A 15,774-nucleotide genomic window follows, 5' to 3' on the forward strand; every position below is an offset into this window, starting at 1 on the left:
TGTAGAGGGATAATCTCAAACCAATGATGAAAACCCCATCTTTTTACCCTTGATGGCAGCAACACGATACGTGCCTCGCTACCCCTTATGTCACTGGGTGAGGTCACCGCATGGTATGAACCCAAAACCAAGCACTTCTCCCATTGCAAAAATCATAGATCTAGTTGGCCAAACAAAACCCACAACTCGAAGAGAATTACAAGGATATGAAATCATGCATAAGAGAGATCAGAAGAAACTCAAATAAGATTCATAGATAATCTGATCATAAATCCACAATTCATCGGATCTCGACAAACACACCGCAAAAGAAGATTACATCGGATAGATCTCCATGAAGATCATGGAGAACTTTGTATTGAAGATCCAAGAGAGAGAAGAAGCCATCTAGTTACTAGCTATGGACCCGTAGGTCTATGGTGAACTACTCACGCATCATCAGAGAGGTTATGGTGTTGATGGAGAAGCCTTCCGTGTCCGAATCCCCCCTCCGGCAGAGCACCAGGACGTGCCCCAAATGGGATCTTGCGGAGGCACAAGCTTGCGGCGGCGGAAAAGTGATTACGATGCTCCCCTGATTTTTTTTTGGAATATTTGGGAATTTATAGGCGTAAGATCTAGGTCAGGGGACCTCCAGGGGGCCCACAAGCCTGCATGGCGCGCCCCCCTGGCTGCGGGGTGGGGGCTTGTGGGGCCCCTAGGGCTCTTATGGCTTGGCCCCCAAGCTCTCCGATCTTCTTCCGTTTCAGAAAAAATCTTTTCGGGATTTTCTTCCGTTTGGACTCCGTTTCAAAATCTCCTCTTAAAGGGGTCAAAAACATGGAAAAAAACAGGAACTGGCACTTGGCACTGAGTTAATAAGTTAGTCCCAGAAAATAAATAAAAGGCATGCAAAACATCCAAAGTTTGACAAGATAATAGCATGAAACCATAAAAAATTATAGATACATTGGAGACGTATCAAGCATCCCCAAGCTTAACTCCTGCTCGTCCTCGAGTAGGGAAGTGATAAAGAATGAATTTTTGATGTGGAATGCTACCTAGCATAGTTGTCCTTTGCAACTTCTTTCACGTGGCATGAATATTCAGATCCGTACGATTCGAAACAATAGTTTGCTATTGACATGAAAACAGTAATACTTCAAGCAAACTAGCAAAGTAATCATGAACTTTCAAAATAACAAGGCCAAAGAAAGTTATCCCTATAAAATCATATAGTCTGTCTATGCTCCATCATCCTCACACAACTAATGTAAATCATGCACAACCCCGGAATTGGCCAAGTAATTGTTTTCACACTCTTACTTTCTCAAACTTTTTATAACTATCATGCAATACATGAGCGCGAGCCATGGATATAGCACTATAGGTGGAATAGAGTGTGGTGGTGGTTGTGAGACAAAAAGGAGGAGATGGTCACATTGACTCGGCGTATCTGAAAAGGATCGAGATGGACCTAGAGGGGGGGTGAATAGGTACAAATCCAAATTTTAATAATTACTTAGCAATATTAGGCTAAAGTGCGGAATATAAGTGTAAGCCTAATAATTGCTATGACAAAGAGTAAGCTATTAGGAGTGAAGCAAGGCAAGCGGTAAACAATAAGCAAATACAAGTATGTAATAAGGATTAACACAAGTAGAGAGTTAGGGTTAGGAATAACCGAAACTCCGAGGGAGACAAGGATGTATCCCGATGTTCACTTCCTTGGAGGGAAGCTACGTCACCGTTAGAGGGGCGGATGTTACCACGAAGGCACACCAACGCCACGAAGGCTCACCCTATTCTCCCTTTGAGATAACTCCACGAAGGCGTTTCTCAACCACTAGTGGTAAGCCTTGAGGTGGCTTCCAAACCTTCACAAACTTTCCGGGGGATATCACAATGGTTTGATTCCTCTCCGAAGACTCCTACCGCCTAGGAGTCTCCAACCTCCAAGAGTAACAAGATCACGATTGCTCAAAACTTGCTCAAATCACAAATCACTTTGGTGGGAAGGAGGAGAGGGAGACGATCTATCTTTTGATTGGAACAACACTCTAAAGGACTCACAAATGCTCTTGGGATCTAGGATTTAGTGTAGACAAGAGTGAGTGAGAGGAAAGGTGTTCTTGGGTGTGTCTTAGCTGTGTTGAACAACATTTCACGAGGTGGGAGAAGAGTATTTATAGTGTGGAGTGAAATCCAGCCGTTGGAGGTGCAATAAGTCACACAGGGTCCGGACGTCCGACACTTGTCGGAAGTCCGGGCGTCCGTGAGGGACCGAACGTCCGACGGGGGTCAGACGTCCGAGACCTGTAGGCATGACTGGAACTCTTCTTAGTTTATTAGCGGCCGGACGTCCGACAGGGGTCGGTCGTCCGAGGCCTGTAGATGTGCCTGAACATGTTTGAATACATCAGCATACGGACGTCCGGAGTGGCCCGGAAGTCCGTGTTATACAACACAATTTCTACTGGTGGTGGCTTCCGGATTTCCGATGGGTGTCGGACATCCGGCGCTCGGACGTCCGGAGGGAGCCGGATTTCCGAGATATAGTGCACACAAACTACTGGTGTTGACCTCCGGATTTCCGGATCTTGGCCGGACGTCCGGCCCTCGGACGTCCGGAGGGATCCGGATTTCCGAGATATAGTTCCTTCAAACTATTGGTGTCTGGCTGCGGATTTCCGAACCCAGCCGGACGTCCGGTCCTCGGACGTCCGGAGGGAGCCGAATGTCCGAGGAGATTGGACATATGTTGAATTGTAGAGAGCGGACAGTATGTGATGTTTGATATGGTTGTAGAGATGTGGTATGAGCAAGTTTCTCGCAAAGCCTGTGATCCCCTCTTAATAGTGCGGGGTCCCTATACTCAATATCAGTAAACTCAAAAGACTATTCTACATCATCTCTTCTTAATCCCGAGTTTTCTCGAAATATAACTCACCAATCTTTTCAGGCAACCTTTGGCACATAAATCTTAATCTACTAAAGTACTTGCCGTCCTGAGATACACTCAACAAATAGGATTAGTTTCCTATGTATGTGTTGTCATTAACACCAAAAGACAATTAGGGGCATAGTATGCACTTTCAATCTCCCCCTTTTTGGTAGTTGATGACAACATATACATAGGTCTCAAAAATATTAACCATACATTATAGTCTAGGAGATATTTAGTACGGAGCTCCCCCTTAGGATATGCATGATAAAGAAATCGAAGCTCCAAATGGATCAACATGGAGGAAAAATAGATCATCATAGAAATAAAGGAGCAAGACATAATAGTCTATGATGATATCATAGCAAATCACAACCATTCATAAGTAGCCATACATGAGTTTTATCCATTACATTAAATCTCCAAAGACTAAAAATGACGAGAATGAAAATTTAACTACGATACATTACTCCCCCTTTGGCACCAAGTACCAAAAAGGGAGACATCAATAACACCAACAAAACTCAGAGCTCATCACCATCATCATCAGCATCATCAGCCAAACCACTGCCCCCAACCTCGTCAAAGAACTCAGACCACTCAGGACCAGAAGGGAAGCCAAAATCAATGGAAGGAGCAGCATGAGGGGCCTCATCATCACTCACAGTAAGATCGCCCGAGGCTCGCAGACGAGCCTTGAGGTCATTCTGAGAGGAAACTAAGCGGGAAACCACATCATGGGTTTGACCACACTGAAAGGAGACAACCTTCATCAAAGCAGAGTGAGCTTTGCCAAGGAATTTGGCAATGCGACCGAGAGACGCGTAGCTAGATGAAGGGGTGGCGGCCCGTGCAGTAGTGCAGCGAGTGGTAGTAGATGAAGAAGGGGCGTTCTTGGGAGCAAAATCATTCGCCATGTGAGCAGGAATGGTCCACTTGCGATGGATGTGAGTGGTAGCCACAGAGAAATCAGCAACGTGGTTAATAAGTGCCTGAATGAAAGGAGCATGAGGAAAGGCTCGCTTGAACTGAAAGCTAGCAAGCCGAATCTCATGCCATAGGAAATGGGGCACATTGATTTTGGTCTTGGGGTTCTCGAACAAGTGGTACATGATATCGATACAATAGCCACTGCAAGAACCCTTATCACCCATCTTGGGATAGATGGTGCGGATGACACACTGAAAGATAATGAAGAAAGGTGAGCGCCAGATGGATACCTGGTTAAGGTCCTTCTGGTGCTCATCCTCATCAAGCTCACGTAGTGGTTTGAGGAGGTGTCCACACACTTCAATATTCTTAGGTGCATGGTTAGGATCATCCTTATGTATTTTATGGCCGGAATGGGGAAAACCCAGAGCGGCAACAAAAGTAGCATAAGTGGCTTTGAAGCGAACATCAGAGGTCATCCAGGTGACAGTGTTGTCAGAGCCAAAATGACATCTGGCATAGAACTCGTGAATGGCAGCAGCATTATAGTCGCAATGAAAAGCAAACGGGGCGGCAAGCCCCGAAGACTCAATAAGCTCAAAGGCACCCGGATATTTCGCCGGGTGCTTGCGAATATGCTCAATATCAATGTAATGATGATTAGATAACCCCTTAGGAACTATGACCGTGGAAAAGACGTCTGCCTGGACGTTTGTGCGAAAATGTGAATCCGTAGAATCACTGCCGACCTCGTATTGATTTACACCGCGGCGGAAAGTAAGATAGGAAGCTGCCCCAAGTGTGGTAAAGTTTGTGATATCACGACCTAACATGGCAGGAGGCTCTAAAGAGATGCGGCGAGCTTCACCTTCAGGCTGGGCAGGAGGCGGTTGTGGCATGTAGGATGCCCTGCGAGACCCGAGCTTGGACCTTCGAGCGACGGGTTGAGGAAGTTCCTCGGCGGCAAGCTCCTCCTCGAAGTCGGGGTCAGCATCATCAGACGGTGATGGAGACGGCGACCGTCGGGGCGGAGAACGCCGGGCAACCCGTTTGAAGGGACGTGTGGCTCATCCGATTCCAACCCCGTGTTCATAGGGATGCGAGAGGATGAGCCGACCACGGTCTTCCGAGCGGTGTGCTTGGTCTTGCCCATGGAGCCCTACGCGGATGAAGAATCCCCAAATGAGGAACAAACAAGGAGAGACATGGGATAAATCAAATCCACGCGAGAAAAGACGGAGGAGCAACCTGAGATGGATCCCGTGAAGAGTACGGAAGGAGAATTAGGGGATCCGTGGAGGAGATCGGCTTGATCTCGGGGGTGGCGGCGTTGGGGAGGTGCTCCTCGAGCAGCTCCGAGGGCTGGCGGCGGCGGCTGGGGAAAATGGGGCGCTGGGGATTAGTGCAGAAAGGCCCAGCACCGCGCCTAGCTTTATATAGGGGCCCCGATGCGTCGGACGTCCGAGAGGCCTCGGACGTCCGGAGGTCGGACGTCCGAGAGGTGTCGGACGTCCGGAGGATGTTCTGGCGCCGGACGTCCGAGAGGCGTCGGACGTCCGGAGGGTTTTCTGGCGCCGGACGTCCGAGATGAGCCGGACGTCCGAGAGAGAGAGGAGGGGGGGGGGGCAGTTCTGGTAATTTTTGTTGTGATGATGATGACTTGCATGGTATATATATAAAACAAACTATGAGCACTATTTTTCTAGAAGCATTACATGCATGAAATGATCTATGCGTACGTTGTAAGCTTAAAAACACATAGAATTACGACGCACTCCCCCTAAATATATGCGCACATCAAGACACAACCATAATGTGAGTGTATGTATGTGTGCAAGATTTCAAGATATGTTGTCAAGCTCCAAGATACCAAGTTCACACCTAAGTTGACAGAACCTAGCTACGCTAAGTGGCTTGGTGAAAATGTCGGCTAACTGCATGTCGGTACCCACATGGGTAATATCAATGTCACCCTTTTGCACATGGTCTCTCAAGAAATGATACCTAATATCAATATGTTTTGTGCGAGGGTGATCAATGGGGTTTACGGAGATCTTTATGGCACTTCCATTATCACAGAGAAGAGGAACGTGTCGATACATGATACCATAATCCTTCAGTGTTTGCCTCATCCATAGCAATTGAGTAGCACAGCTTGCGGCTGCAATATATTCGGCCTCGGCCGTGGAGAGAGAAACACAGTTCTGCTTCTTCGAGGACCAACTTACCAACGAGCGTCCAAGAAACTGACATGCACCGGAAGTGGATTTCCGTCCCACTTTATCACCGGCCCAATCCGCATCAGAATACCCAATAAGATCAAACTTTGCATCCTTAGGGTACCATAAGCCTAACTTTGGGGTGTGAACAAGGTGTCTAAGAATGTGCTTAACTGCCATGTGATGTCTTTCCATAGGGGAAGCTTGAAATCTAGCACATATTCCTACACTTAACATGATGTCCGGTCTAGATGCGCAAAGGTAAAGCAGCGAACCAATCATGGAGCGATAAGTAGATGGGTCAAAATGAATACCGTTTGAGTCTTCATTTAGAACTACATCGGTGGCCATGGGTGTCTTCATTGGTTTAGCATTTGTCATATCAAATTTCTCAAGAATGTCCTTGAGATACTTAGTTTGAGACAAGAAAATCCCTTCTTGAAATTGTTGTATTTGAAAACCAAGAAAGAACTTCAAGTCCGTGTTGAGTGACATTTCAAAGGTCTTGGTCATGGAGGCCGCAAACTTCTTGCACAAATGGATGTTAGGAGAACCAAAAATGATGTCATCTACATAGATTTGGCATAAGATCAAATCACCATTTTCCCTCTTAGTAAAAAGAGTGGGATCGATCTCCCCCACCACAAAGCCATCATCGAGTAGGAACTTCTTAAGATGATCGTACCAAGCACGGGGTGCTTGTTTAAGACCATAAAGTGCCTTGTGAAGTTTATATACATGGTCTTTGTGATGAGGGTCAACAAACCCAGGTGGTTGTGATACATATACTTCTTCTTGTAGAGGACCGTTAAGAAAAACACTTTTCACATCCATTTGATGCAAGGTAAAACCATTGAAAGCAGCATAGGCCAATAAAATGCGAATGGACTCAAGACGAGCAACAGGGGCGAAAGTTTCACCAAAGTCCAAACCTTCAACTTGGGACTACCCCTGTGCTACTAACCTTGCTTGGTTGCGTAGAACAGTCCCGTTCTCGTCTTCCTTGTTCTTGAAAATCCATTTAGTTCCAATAACATTATGTTCCTCAGTTGGTCGTTCTACCAATGACCATACTTCGTTGCGTGTGAAACTGTTTAGCTCCTCTTGCATAGCAAGTAGCCAGTCGTTGTCACATAACGCATCCTGAACCCTGTGTGGCACGGTACTAGAGACAAACAAAAAGTGAGCACAAAAGTTTGTTAATTGTTTACGAGTCACTCTACCTTCCGATACGCCTGTGAGGATTTGATCAATATCAACACGACCGGCCACACGCGGCATGATGGAGGTCAAGGTTTCACGAGGTTCAACTTCATTTCCATCATCAATGTCCTCAACATATGGATCATTTATGTGCGGAGGAAGATATTCCTCTTCGCGTTGTACCTGTTGAGGTTCATCATCAAGCATACCCATACTTTGGTCTACCTCTTGAAGATCAACTTGTTCTTGAGTGTCATCTCCCACTTTATCCTCAACAACTGGAATGATGGGTGTGCTAGTATCTTGTGGAGGTACGAGTAGTGAACCGTCTTGAGGATGCGAGATGCTCTCATCATCTTCATCATCATCGTGGGGTCTTTGTTCCATAGGCAGAAGTGCACCTACACCCATGTTTAAGATATCTTGTGGGGAGTCTTCTTCACCTGCATCATTTAGATCAACTTGCTCCCCATGGGAGTGGTTAAATTCATCACATGTCACGCCACAGGTTTCTATAACACATCCAGTGGATTTGTTGTAGACTCTGTAGGCTTGAGAGTTTGACCCATAGCCAACAAAAATACCCTCAGTAGTTTTGGATTGAAATTTCCCTAACCGTTCTCGTTTGTTGAGGATGAAGCATTTGCATCCAAACACACGAAAGTACTTAACATTGGGCTTGTTCCCAGTTAGGAGCTCATACAGAGTTTTCTCCAATATTGATCGGAGGAAGAGCCGGTTTGATGCATGACATGCTGTGTTGACGGCCTCAACCCAAAAGCTATGTGGTGACTTGTATTCATCTAACATGGACCTTGCCATTTCCACAAGTGTCCGGTTCTTCCTTTCTGCCACACCATTTTGTTGGGGAGTGTAAGGTGCGGAGTACTGATGTTCAATCCCCTCATCACTCAGAAATTCTTCTAGGGTGTAGTTCTTGAACTCAGAGCCATTATCACTTCTTACTGCCTTAATGTCCTTGTCAAACTTCCGCTGGGCTTGTTTGGCAAAATCAATGAAAGTGACCTTTGTCTCGTCCTTGGACTTGAGAAAGAACACCCATGTATATCTTGAGTAATCATCAACAATGACTAGGCCATACTTTTTCCCTCCAAGACTTGCCCATGAAGGAGGCCCGAATAGATCCACATGAAGGAGCTCTAACGGCCTCGAAGTGGATACAACGTTCTTGGGTGGATGTCTTGATTGATGTTGCTTCCCAGCTATGCATGCACTGCACACACGATCTTTCTTAAAAGATACATTTGTTAGTCCAAGGATGTGATTACCGTTTAAGAGATTTTGAAGATTTTTCATGCCAACGTGGGCGAGCCGGCGATGCCACAACCATCCCATGTCGGCCTTGGCCATTAGACAAGTTGTATGGAAAGTGCTCTCTTTCGAGAAATCAACCGTGTAAAGATTGCCATCCAACTCTCCAACAAAAGCCACTTCAAGAGTGTCTCTCTTAAAGACTTTCACATTCGTTAGTCCAAATAATGTGTCATAACCGACGGAAGCCAATTGGCGAACTGAAAGTAAATGATACTGAAGAGATTGAACAAGCATGACATTTGCAATAGACATGTCATTAGTGATTGCCACCTTGCCCAACCAAATTACCTGCCCTTTCGACCCTCCACCAAATACAATGCTCATGTATGGTCGAATGGCTTGCATGAAGTCATAGAGCAAGTTACTATCTCCGGTCATATGATTGGTGCATCCACTGTCGATCACCCATTTTGCTCCACCGGAGAAAATAGCCTGTAAAGAATTAAGACTTGGTTTGAGGTACCCATTTTGTCATGGGGCCTTTCACATTAGTTACAAGAGTCTTAGGGACCCAAATAGCATAGAATCGAAATGCATTACGGGGACCAACGAATTTAGCATAGACCTCTCCTTCCTTTGATTTGCGTAGTACATAGGATGGCGGCATGAATTCGGTTGTCTTGTTGTGAATAGACAAGCCCCTAGTGGCCGATCCACTCACAACCTTACCTTTCTCCGTGTGTCCCTCTGGTACAAATATTTCCTTAAGAGGAGTGGTACACTTCAGAGGAGATGCACTTTTCTTGGTAGTGCTTGGGTCGAACCCAAGTCCTTCCTTGGCGACACCTCCATTGTGTCGACTTAAGATCTCATTGAGAGTCTTTTGTCCTTGTGCACATGTCATGAGACCTCTGTCTAGCTGTGCCCTTAACGAACAGTTTTCCTCAAGGATAGATGTTAGTTCACTACTAGGGTTAGTAGTGCATGTATCAACATTGATAATAGGTGAGGAGTAGGCCTTAGCTAGAGTGTCAAGATAAGTGTCCTTAAGTGCCTCAAATCTCTTTGTAAGAACAGTGAGTTTCTCTTCCTTGTCTTTGAGGGACAAGGATAGACGCTCACAGTCCTTAGAAAGAGAAGCATGAGAGTTCACAAGTCGATCTTTATCATTTAGTAATTCTCTGCACACATTTTCAGCCTTTTTCAAGGAGGCAAGATCATTAGCATGTTTATCAAGGTTTTCACCTACTTTTGAACATAATGCAATATTTTGCGCCTCCTCATAAAGGACTTTCTGCTCAAGGAGTTCATTTCTCTCCTTCTCCTCAGTGACGAGGGTTTCGAGTTCCTTGATGGTATTGGTGTGCTTACTCACCATTTCCATAAGTATTCGAAACATAGTGAGCTTCTTTCCTTTAAGAGAGCACATAAATTTGTTCATTTTAGCAAACATGGGATGATCTAAATCATTATCCTCATAATGATCTTCTGCATCAAGATACTCATCATAAAGGGTAGAAGCTAGACTGAAAGAGTTTAACCGTGGGGTTACCTTAACCTTATCATGGGAGCTTTGGTCTTCCCCATCTCCCATGGCAGTCTTTGCCATCAGACACTTGTGAGCGTTGCCCTTGTAGTCCTTCATATAGTTGTAGTGAACAACATCACCACTTTTGTTGACTAGCCTCAAGGTACTCTATGTATCTTGAGCTACTCCGGCAACTCCACCAACATCTTCTGGATCTGATTCTTCTTGAGCAACCATTGCTCTTCCATCTGTCCTCTTGGACTTGGAGTTCACAGGGTTTGGTAACTTCTTCTTTACGAAGGTCTTTGGAAACCTTGGTTTGTCTTCTCTCTTCTCATAAGGACAGTCGTTGGAGAAGTGGTTGGTTTCCTCATAGTTATAGCATTTCCTTACCTTCTTATTTGGAAATCTACCCTTGAACTTCCCTGCACTGAACTTCTTCACAAAGAGGGCAATGTCCTCAAAAGATGGGCTTTCATCAGAGTCAACATCATCACCATCTTGACAGTCATCATCACCTTCTTCTTCTTCACTTTCTTCTTCGTCATACTCATGCTTGGCTTTCAAAGCAAGGTTGATATTTGATGTTGAAGTGCCATGCATGGCTAGGTGCTTTGTTGCATTTGCCTTTGACTCTTCAAATAGTTGGAAAGTGGATATGATGTCATCCGGAGTCATTTCTTTGAAAGCATGATGCTGTCTCATGTCCCATACCATTTGATGGTGATATGGAGCAAGAGCGTGAAGTAACTTGTCCACAAGAAATCTCTTGGTCAAATTGAAACCATCTTGCGTCTTGTCACAGTCACATGACTCGATGTCTGCGGCGAGAGTCATGAGCCGTTCTAGTAGTTGCTTGGGAGATTCACCCTTTTCCATACAGAAATTCTGTAATTGCCCCTTGGCAATTTCATATTGAGCAAGCCGAAGAGTGGAGGTACCGGTCTTGGTTCTTATGATGCTGTCCCACAATTCCTTGGCACTTGTGATGTGAATGTAAGGTCTTCGTTGCTTGTCATTCATCCCCTTTCTTATGCACATGATCTATGACAGCCCGATGCCGACGTTCCAGAAGATTCCCCTCTCTTTCCGTTTTCGTCGTGTGTCTATTTTTTATTTGTCGCATCATTATCGCATCCTGCGCATCATCTGCATTGCATCGGCATCTCCGTTGCCGCCAGTTTTCAAAACTTGCATCCGTTATTAGTTGCCGCTTCTCTTCGCGTTCGTCGTTGTTCGTTCCGAGCCTGACCGCACACGCACGCGCCCGCGGCACCGTCGAAACCCTGTTTTTTAAAGCGCGTTTAAAACTTTCTCTGATCGGGTTGAGATTTGACGTGCGGCCGTGTTTAGTTATAGCGAGGCCACCTGTCAAATTTCGTCGCGATCGGAGACCGTCTGGTACCCGAACGATCGCCCGTAGCGGCACCGTCTTCGGTTATTCGTCGGACGTGTGCCGGTGTTTTTAAAATCTGTGCCGCGCCGCCCGTTCCCCTCTCGTCTTCGGATATCTGCACAACACGACCACTTAGCATGTCCTGCGTTCGGAATCGTCCGAAACCGACCCCGCGATTGGATCCGGATCGGGATTCCGGTTAACCGAGCCCCTCGTTTCCTTATAAATACCCCCCTCCTCCTTAATTTTGGACAGCCTCCTCTCTCCTCCTCGAAATCCGCGCCCTAAACCTAACCCTAGCCGCCACAGCCTCTCCTCTCTCTCCCCAGCCCCAGCCGCCGCGGGCCCGTCGAGCCCATCTGAGGCCCGCCGGGCCCATCCGCGCGCCGCCGCCCGGACCCGAGCCGCCGCCGCCCCCGTTCTTCCTGCCTGAGCCGCGCCTCCCCGTGGCTCCCTCTCCCGCGTCGCCGCGACGGCCAGCAGCCGTCGCCGCCGGAGCCCTCTGCGCCACCTCGACCCCGACCCGCAGCTCCTCGCCGGAGGTACCCCGCCGCCCGTGGCCACCACGCCTGCCGGAGTCCCTGCCCCGTCGAGCCACGCCGCTGCAACCCCGCCGCCAGGGCCCTGGTCCTCCCGTCGCCGCCTTGCTGTCTCGCCCCGCCGGCGGCCGGATCCGGCGAGGTCCGGCCAGATCCGGCCGGCGCCGCCTCCTCCCGTCGCCTTAGCGTCCCGCTGCAGCAGCCCCCGTCGGCGCCCAGCCCTGCCAGCGCCGCCGTGGCTCCCTGGTCGAGGGGACGAGGAGATCGTGCGGGCGCTGCCGCCTCCTCGCCCGTGTGGGCCGGCCCACCAGCGCCTCTGGGCCTCGCTGCCGCCACCTCGCCCGAGGCCCTTCAGCTCCTCCCGCCTCGCCTGTGGCCCAGCGCTGGTCGCGGCCCAAGTAGCCGAGCGTCAGGCCTCCTCCTCGCTCCACCAGGCCGGCCAGCCCAGGTAAGCCTTGAGGTATTCCCCTGCCAACGCATTTTATTGCTATGTTGCGCCCAGTTCGGCCCGTAAGACTGTTTAGGGATTTTCGGATTTATATCAAATTCCAGAGAAGTAGACGTATTTTAAAACGCGTGTATATTTTCAACCGTTAGTCGGTTCGCAACGTTTTATATATGTAAAACGTGTATTTTCTCGCGTAGAACCCGATTATAAGACTTGCATTCTTATTCGACGTTGTTTGGCGTGCCGTATGCATAGATTAACTTGCTGTCCTAATTTGTTAGTGTCCGGTATTTATTTTTCGCGCGTTCTCGGGTAGCCCGGATGCCGTGGTAAAAATGTCCATGTTTTAGGGACTATTTTTCCGCGTATTTTAGAGCGGTCATTGTCATTTTTGCGTGTAGGGATTGGCCGTTAGATTATTTTTCGTGTCTAGGTTTATTTCTCCCGCATTAGTGTGTGGCTTTATTTTGTTGTGCAACCCCACATATTTTATATGTTTCCGGGGTAGAAAAATCTCATGGATTTTTCTGTGCAATTAGTTTTAGCTTTTGAGTAAGTTAGATCGCGCGATATTTTGCCGTGAGGCCTTTTCTTTAATTCGTAGGTTTTATTCCGCGTCTCGTTTGAGTTAGTTGTCAACTAGGGAGTTGATCTTGGATGTTTTGTTTAGCCCATGGTATTTTTAGTTGCAATAGAAATGCATGTTTAGGCGTGTTTTGATTGCCCTCAAGTTGCTAGAGATAGTGCTGTTTTAGAGGAGCCGAAATATTTCTAAGTCTGGAATCTGTTATTATTTTGTTGCTGTCTTGTCTTGCTTGCATCTTGTGATCTGTAGCTCTTTTGAGGTTGGTCCAATGGAGTTAGTTGTACCCCTTATGTTCCTCTAGCATGCTGTTAAGTTTCATTCCATTTGGAGACCTGTAGCTATAGGTTTTGCTGCTGTCAATATTGCTTCAGATCGAAAACTGCACTTTCATGAGGTGTAATTTTCACTAAGTCTGAAATAGTGTGTGAGATGCCATTTTGTGACTTCTTTTCCTAGTGCTCCTTGCTGCCATGCTAGTTGTTGTTAGTTGATTGTAGTAGTGCGTCTTGCCCTCTTTCATGCAATGTCTCGCTTGAGTTTATCGGAGTTGTGTATCCGTAGTTGTGGGGCGTAGAATATGCTATGTGGCTGATTTTGGCAGATTGTAGTCCTTTCTTGTTTTGCTCGTAGTTTTTGAACCGTAGCTCCGATTTGTTCGTGTCCTACATGAAACTTGCTCGGAATCTCGTGTAGTTTCATTTTCTCTGGCTGGTTGCATGTGATGAAGTGCTCGTAGCCGCCATTGCACACATATTGCATTCATGCCATCATATCTTGTGGTGCTTGTAACTTTTGATCCGTAGCTCCGTTAGAGATGTTCTTTATGTGTAGATTGCTTGCATTGACGCGTAGAATCACGTGAACCTATTTGTTTTGCTGTTTAACAACTAATTAAATGCATTAGTTCAGATCTGGACAGAATTGGAAATTAACGTGAGAGGTCGTCTCGGAGATGCTATATGTCGTTTCCGACCTCATTTAAAATGCCTAGATAGGTAGATTAATTTCCGCTTCACCTCTTGCATGTTTGATAACATTAATATTGCCGTGTATCTAACCGGGATAGAACTAAATAATTAAACGTGGAGTTTCGTCAATATGCAACTCGTGCATATTGAACTTCACTTAATGTGTAGTGTTTGATTGTGTGATTTGTCATGCCGTGGCTTGCATGTTTTCAGCTGCTCATGCATCATTTGTGTTGTGCATCGTGTGGTTAATATCGTGTGTTGATGCTTGTTTCCGGTTTCCCCGTCTCGATAGAGTTCCGCAAGCGTGTCAGATGCGAGGACCCGTTCGACTACGTCGGTTCGTCTGCTTCACGGAGGCATTCTTCTTCCAAGCGGGATCTCAGGCAAGATGATCATTTCCCCAGATACCATTACTATCATTGCCATGCTAGATTATCGCTTCTATCGTTTATGTCTCATTGCCTACCACCTGTTAAATTCAGCCTCTCAACAATGCCATGATAACCTTCAACCTGTTCAACCTAGCAAACCACTGATTGGCTATGTTACTGCTTGCTTAACCTTGTTGTTAGCGTTGCTAGTTGCAGGTGCTTTGCTTCCATGTGAAAGCATGGGTTCCTTGTTATATCACCATAATAAATGCTATTTAATCTAATACACCTATATACTTGGTAAAAGGTGGAAGGCTCGACCTTTCTAGCCTGGTGTTTTGTTCCACCTTTGCCCCCTTAGTTACCGGCTACCGGTGTTATTTTCCATAACTAAGCGCTCCTTACACGATCGGGGTCGTTATGGGGACCCCCTTGATAATTCGTTTTAGATTAAAGCTGGTCTGGCAAGGCCCAACATTGGTACTACATTTGCCTAATCACCTAATAAAATTGCATAGGGACTTCCCGGGCCCCGAGGATAATTTAATCAACCCCCGGGCCAGTGCTCCTCATGAGTGTTGGTCCAAAACAGAGCAGCTTATTAACGCTACCCGGGGCAACTCGGCGTTTGGCGTGGTAACCATCGCTCATCCGTCGTGTCCTGAGAACGAGGTACGCGACTCCTATCGGGATCGTCGACACGTCGGGCGGCCTTGCTGGATTAGTTTTACCTTTGACGAGATATCTTGTGCATCGGGATTCCGGTGATGCTTTGGGTAATCTCAGAGTTGAGGTTTTCCACTAGGGAATCCGACGAGATCGCGAGCTTCGCGATTGAGGATTTCTATGCGGCTTGTGGTAATTTGTGATGGACTAGTTGGAGCACCCCTGCAGGGATAAATCTTTTCGGAAAGCCGTGCCCGCGGTTATGTGGCAACGTGGAAACTTTGTTTAACACTGGTTCTAGATAACTTGAAGTTAACTTAATTAAAACTTGCCAACTGTGTGCGTAACCGTGACTGTCTCTTTCGTGAGTTCCTTCTCCGATCGAGGACACGGTGGGGTTATGTCTGACGTAGGTAGGTGTTCAGGATCATTCATTTGATCAATAGTAGTTCACGTCCGTTATGCGTAGATCTTCCCCCTCTTACTTCTTGTACTCGTAAGTTAGCCACCATATATATGCTTAGCCGCTGCTGCAACCTCACCACTTAACCATACCTCACCCATTAAGCTTTGCTAGTCTTGATACCTTTGGAAATGAGATTGCTGAGTCCCCTGTGGCTCACAGATTACTACAACACCAGTTGCAGGTACAGGTTAAGATTTCTTGACGCGAGCGCATTGATTGTTCATTTGGAGTTGCTTCTTCTTCTTCTTCTTCT

The sequence above is a fragment of the Hordeum vulgare genome, chromosome 3H, assembly GCF_904849725.1.
Source record: "Hordeum vulgare subsp. vulgare chromosome 3H, MorexV3_pseudomolecules_assembly, whole genome shotgun sequence".
Taxonomy (NCBI): Eukaryota; Viridiplantae; Streptophyta; class Magnoliopsida; order Poales; family Poaceae; genus Hordeum; species Hordeum vulgare.